The sequence below is a fragment of the Rhinopithecus bieti genome, unplaced genomic scaffold (assembly GCF_001698545.2).
Source record: "Rhinopithecus bieti isolate Rb0 unplaced genomic scaffold, ASM169854v2 scaffold_22165, whole genome shotgun sequence".
In the NCBI taxonomy this organism is placed as follows: domain Eukaryota; kingdom Metazoa; phylum Chordata; class Mammalia; order Primates; family Cercopithecidae; genus Rhinopithecus; species Rhinopithecus bieti.
The window spans coordinates 1067542-1074247 of NW_016810977.1; the positions used below are offsets into that span (position 1 = coordinate 1067542).

A 6706-nucleotide genomic window follows, 5' to 3' on the forward strand; every position below is an offset into this window, starting at 1 on the left:
GTTGTGATTCTCACTCCCTGAAGGAGACCCTGGTTCCTATGTTCTGGTAACACCACCAACACCACTGCCTCCCTATGTCTCTCCAGTCTTAAGAGTGAGCATAGCTTCCAGCTGTTACTAATCTCCTGAGTGTTTTAACCATTCCATTTGGCTTCTCAGATCTTCCCTTCCCTAAGGATAAATTCCCTGAATGAAGCTGCCTCTGTTGAAAGGCTCGAGTGGTTTCTGTCTTCTGATTGGACCATCATCAGATACCATCGTCAGATCTAGGAAGCACAGTTTTTGGATTATTAGCAAAGACATGTGTGTGTGTGTGTGTGTGTGTGTAGTGTGTGTACAATTGTCACTTGATACCTGCAGGGAATTCATCTCAGGGCCATCCACGGAAAACAAAATCTGCACACACTGAAGTCCTGTAGTCACCCCTGAGGAAACTGCATATACAAAACATGGGCCCTCCATATTCTCAAGTTTGGCATCCCTCGAATACTGTATTTTCCACTCACATCTGGTTGTGAATGTGGAATGCACCCCTAAGCGGGGACCAACTTTTATTGAAAAAAAAATCCATATATAAATGGACCCCTGCAGCTCAAACCCATGCTGCTCAAGGATCATATTCAGCTGTCATCATCACACTCCGCTACCCAACCCTCAACCAAAAGTGATAGAAGTTTAACAATGTCTTTCCTAATAAAAAAATTAAATATGTTAAAAAAGCAGTAAAGTATGAATACAAAGAAAAACAATACCCTGAAGAACAGAAATGGTATAGTAAGGGCTCTCACACATGTGGACTGATATCCCTAAAGAGTACATTAGTTGAAGAAAAAGGGAGAACATTGGGGGTTAAGAGGTATTAGAAAGAAAAGATATATCAAGATAAGATGCATACAAATTGTGCTACACAAAATCTGAAGAAACTGGGTTATTATCCTGCTTAGCCAAGTATAGATCTGTGAGGTGAGGGGAGGTAGGACTCGAGGGGAGGGGAGAAAGAGGGAAAGAACTATAGTAGAACACAGGGGAAAAGAAGACTATTTTTTAATTTAAGAGAAACCAGCATATTAAATATAAGTCTCTGCTGACATAATTGGGCAAATAAAACCCGTGTAGATATGACTTTTCTCAAGGGCCAAAAATTGTAATGCTGTGTTTCTCATTGAGTTCACCTGGGGTGATTCATTAGAGTCATTTATGGTGCCTTAAAAATGAAATGAAATAAAACAAATTCCTGGACCCACCACTCTAGAATTATTACAACAGACTCTTTAGAGGATGATGCTTTCAAATCTATTTTTTAAAGAAAACAATGGAGGAAATTTAGAGTTCTCAAAGTTAGAGAACTCCAGGTGAGAAAGGTACCTGCAAGACTTCCAAGGGAGGGCAAATACTAGCAGAGCTGAATGATCTCCTGATGTCCAGCCAGCAGTAGAGGCAATCTTCATTAAGATAAATGGGAAAAATTTTTCTCATTTTAGAGATCTCAAGATCTAGAAGAAACATTTCACAATAAATATTTGGGGATAGTTTGGACCCTGACAGTGGAAAGTCGCTTCCAACAGACCTGGGTAAGCCTTCTGTTTGAGGACTGATATGGTTGATATGGTTCTCATCTCGAACTGTAGCTCCCATAATTCTCATGTGTTGGGGGAGGGACCTGGTGGGAGGTAATTTAATCATGGAGGCAGTTTCTCCCATATTGCTCTCATGGTAGTGAATACCTCGCATGAGATCTGACGGTTTTATAAGGGGTTTCCCTTTTTGCTTGCTCATTTTCTCTCTTACCTGCCCCCATGTAAGATGTGCCTTTCACCTTCCACCGTGATTGTGAGGCCCCCCCAGTCATGTGTAACTGTGAGTCCATTAAACTTCTTTTTCCTTAAATTTTACCCAGTCTCAGGTATATCATTATCAGCAGTGTGAAAATGGACTAATATGAGGACCATCTTGGGAGGATCCTGTCTCATCCTAGAGAAGAATGAAATTTTTATATCTATGTTTGTTTTACTGTTTAGGATGTAAATATACATTCTGAATTTCCCACAACCCCTTTTCTTTTTTCTGCATTTGTGGTTTTGTCCTGAATTTTAACCAACTTTATTCACTATCAATACCACATGCCCAGCATGTTTGAGAGAGCTTCCAGACCATTTGTGACACCATATAATAATAAAACATTTTCAATAACTGGCACAATTTTGAAATGAAAATTGAGCTTGGTGTTAAATTTTAAAAATGATTTTGTTTGGAAATATTAGTTTAGTCTGCAAAGAAACATCAAACATACAGCTAAAGGAACTAACAGGCTTTGAACTTTTAGCAATAGACTGTGAACATTTCTCATTCTTTCATTTTTCTTTCCTCCCATTTCTTTCTTCCCTCCTTCCTTCTTTCATTTCTTCCTTCTGATATATATGAAAGATAGAATAGTTAGTCAAACAGTCATATTCTCTGCCCCTCGTTGGGCTATGGTCCAATGAGGCAATCAGAGATTAAGCAAATAATTGCACAAATAAATGTAAAATTTTAAAGGAGATATAAATATAAGAGCATCTGACAAGGCATTTGACATAGTCAGAGGGTCAGATGACAGGTTTCAGTGCCTTTTAGACATCCGAGAAGAAAGGTTACATAGGTGATTGTTTATATGGTTAAAGTCAAAAAATGGATTGTTGCACGTTACTGCTGGGAATGTAAATTGGTAAACCCTTACGAAAAACAGTATGCAGGTTGCTCAAAGAAATAAAAATAGAACAACCATATGATCCAGCAATCCCACTACTAGGTGTATATCCAAAGGAATTAAAATCAATACAACAAAGAGATACCTGCAACCCCATGCTCACTGCTGGGTTATTCACAGTAACCAAGATATGGAGTCCACTGAAGTGTTCATCAGTGGATGAATGGATCAAGAAAATGTTGTACACATACAATAGAAAACTATTCCCATTGTATAAAGAAGGAAATCCTGTCATTTGTGATAATATAGATGAACTTTGGGGACTCTATGATATGTGAAATAAGCCTGGCACTGAAAGGCAAATACCACATGGTCTCACTTATATGTGGAATCTTTTAAAGTTGAACTTATAAAAGTAAAGTATAAGGGTGATTACCGGGGATTTTTCAGACGGAGGTGAGGGTGTTGGAATGATATTGGTCAAAACTTACAAAACTTTTGTTAGATAGGAATAAGTTCAAGAGGTCTATTGTACAAGATGGTAATTATCATTAATAACAATGCAGTGTGTTCTTGAAAATTGCCAAAAGTAGGTATTAGGTGTTCTTACCACAAAAAAAAAAAAATGTTTATGAAGTAATGCATGTGGTGATAAACTTAATGTAGCCCCTCCACAAAGTATACATTTTCAAAACATCATGTTTTACATAATAAATATATATAATTTTTACTCAATTTAAAATTTTAACTAATTAGTTTTTTTTGTTTTTTTTTTTTTTTTTTTTTTTAGATGGAGTCTCGCTCTGTGGCCCAGGCTGGAGTGCAGTGGCCGGATCTCAGCTCACTGCAAGCTCCACCTCCCGGGTTTACGCCATTCTCCTGCCTCAGCCTCCCAAGTAGCTGGGACTACAGGCACCCGCCAACTCGCCCGGCTAGTTTTTTGTATTTTTTAGTAGAGACGGGGTTTCACCGTGTTAGCTAGGTTGGTCTCAATCTCCTGACCTCGCGATCCACCCGTCTCAGTCTCCCAAAGTGCTGGGATTACAGGCTCGAGCCACCGCGCCCGGCCCTAATTAGTTTTTAAAATAGATGAGTTGTAGGTAATGATTGTGGTTAATAGATTGATTACAGCCTAAAACTCTTCTGATCAACAGGTGTTTCCTTTAAACTATGAATGTGGATAGCCTGGATGAAATTCATTCCTTCAAGTAATGATTACTAAGCATGTGGCACTATGGTAGATACACATGTAGTCTTGGGCATTAGAAAAATATAAAGATAAAAGAAATATCTTTCTCTTTTATTTAATTAGACTAACCTGGTCATTAGTCTAATTGAAAAAGCAAGATAGATATTCTTGGAACAGTTAAGTAGAAAGCCCTACATAATTCAAAGCCAAAATGAGAATTGAGGTAAACGCTGATGGGAAGTCCAAAGGCAATCAAAGGCTCCACACAGAGGATTAGGAATGGAGAAGGGAGAAAGGGAAGAGAAAATGCTTCCAGTGAGGGAATAACTATAGCAAAGCACATATCTGCATAGAAAGTAGAGAGCCTGGAAAGACAGTGGTAGCTAAGTCAATTAGGTTAGAGAGTTAGTAGAGATGTTGCTGGAGCCAACATCAAAGGGTAGGGTCTGTGTATGCATATAGGTGTCTAGGTGTATGGGCATATACATGTGTGTATTAGGCTGAAGCAAAAGTAATTGTGGTTTTTGCCACACTTTTAATGGCAAAACTGCAATAACTTTGCACCAATCTAATAAATATATATGTACATCATGTATACATATTATCTGTTAATTAGTGTGTAAGATCCCAAATACTTTAAAAATGTAGCCAAGACTGAGACTCATAGGTTGAGAATAGGTAAGAATTTGAGTCAAACTTAGGAGAATTTAGAAATTGATAAGATAAATAAGACTGAATAGCTCACCACACAAACGCACACCCTCTCTCTTGGTGTTCTCCATCTCCCTTTGCCCACCACTACGGGCAAAGAGAAGAAAGCTATTGCTTATTATCACTGACTGTCGTTCAAGTCACCTCAAAGGCTTAGAAAAAGCTACCAGTAGTTCGAATGTCCGAATATCTGCTCTTTTGTTGTTTTTTGTTGTTGTTATTTGGTTTTTGTTGTTGTTGTTTAGTTGGTTGTTTGTGTTGTTGTTTTGTTTTGTTTTTTCCTGCCTCAGGTTTATTTGTACAAATAGCACGGGAGAATCCCAGCCCCAGGCAGATGGTAGCCCAGGGGGCTCACACCAGTCCTTCGGTCCTCACGTTGGACACGGAGATATCTACTCTGAAGCCTTTGTAGGGGCCTGGACACCTTTGGGAGCCTGAACTGGAACTGAAGCTGGAGCTGCAGCCAGGCCCTTGGTTTGATCCTTGGCCTTGGCCTTTGGCTGGCACAGCCTAAGCCCCTTGGCAATGCGGGCACGAGCATGCTTCCCAAGCTTGGAGTGGGCAATGTAGGCAAGTCGGTCTAGCTTGCAGCTGACACCTTTTGGGATTTTGGGCTTAACCTCTTTGGGCTTTATAAGGATCTTGATAACCTCAGCGCATGCACTCATGGCCTTGGCGTTGTTGGCCTGCATCTTCTTTAGGCCCTTCTTGTTGTGCTTCTTGGCAAAGTGCATGTTTCTGAGGAACCTGGGGCCCACCCCCTTAAGAGAGTCATATCTTTGTGATCGGGGTTTCTTGATAACATTTCTGTACCATTTTCAGGACTGGTTGTGTGTGGTGTGGTTCTTGGACTTGGCCATGTCTGCACCTTTGAGACAGGGTCTCGCTCTGTCACCCAGGCTGGCGTGCAGTGGTGTGATCTGGGTTCACTGCAACCTCCACCTTCCAGTTCAAGGGATTCTCCCACCTCAGCCTCCCAAGTAGCTGGGATTACAGGCGCGCCATCACGCCTGGCTAATTTTTCTATTTTTTGGTGGAGATGGGGTTTCACCATGTTGCCCAGGCTGGTCTCGAACTCCTGACCTCAAGTGATCTGCACGACTCAGCCTCCCAAAGTGCTGGGATTACAGGTGAGAGCCACTGTGCCCAGACTGCTGTTTAGTTTTAACTTACCCTTATAAAGAAGAGGGAAATCTCATCACTCTCTATATATGCCTGAATAAAATGGAAAAAAAAATATATGTAGGTAGTACGTATGAGCAACACCATCCAGCCACTGCCAAATGAAGAATAAAATCTTGGAACGCATCTAGTTGTATTAAAATGCCTTTGTCATTATAGAAATAATCCATCACTAGGGAAAGTCTTTTGATATCATAAGTAGAAAATGAAAATGCATTAGCTTTGTTGATAGCTCTTAAAATATGAGCTCTTTTGTTATTGTATTGCCTGCCACCACCCCTCTCAGGCTATAACCAGCTCAAATTATCACAGAAGTAAACAAGGTAGAAGGCTTTTCTTAAACAAATGATTCTTGAAAATACACTTAAGTAATTGTACTTAAGTATAACTTCTTAATTTTTTTTTCTTTTTCTTGGTTGCATTAATCAGCCCCTTTCCCTTTGTTTCACAATAAAGAACCAACCTTACAAAAATGAAAAGATGCAAACGCTTAGAAAAAGCAGAATAATCTCTCTGAGCATAGGCTCTTCCTCTGCAAGACAAGGGCAGTGTGTCCTGGTACTGGTCCAGTGTCTATCACAACCAGGTGGAGCTCCAAGCATCTCATGTCTAGCACCTCACTCACCCCTTACCACTATGAAGTGGCCATCCTCCTGTTCCAGGTTGGACCACCGGCCCACAGTCAGATGGTCCCAAAGCTCCTGAGGGACAAAATAAAGGTTCAAAGGCAGGTACTTTGGCACCAGTATCTGTGCTATTAACCACTACGCTACACTATCCTATAAAACATGCCAAACCTAGCTCCTAGGATTCTCCTGCAGACCAGATGAGACAAATTATATAAAGCATTTAATACTTTTTAAGGAGTTATAAAAAGTAAGTTAATAATTTGATGATCCCGAGGGAAATGAAACATCCTTGGCTAATATTACTGATGA

At 40.1% G+C, this 6706-nt stretch overlaps 1 pseudogene; it reads right to left on the minus strand.

Moving 5' to 3' along the window:
* Window positions 1-4978: 4978 nt before the first annotated feature.
* LOC108542992 (60S ribosomal protein L29 pseudogene) lies at window positions 4979-5446 on the minus strand (annotated as a pseudogene).
* Window positions 5447-6706: the final 1260 nt, after the last annotated feature.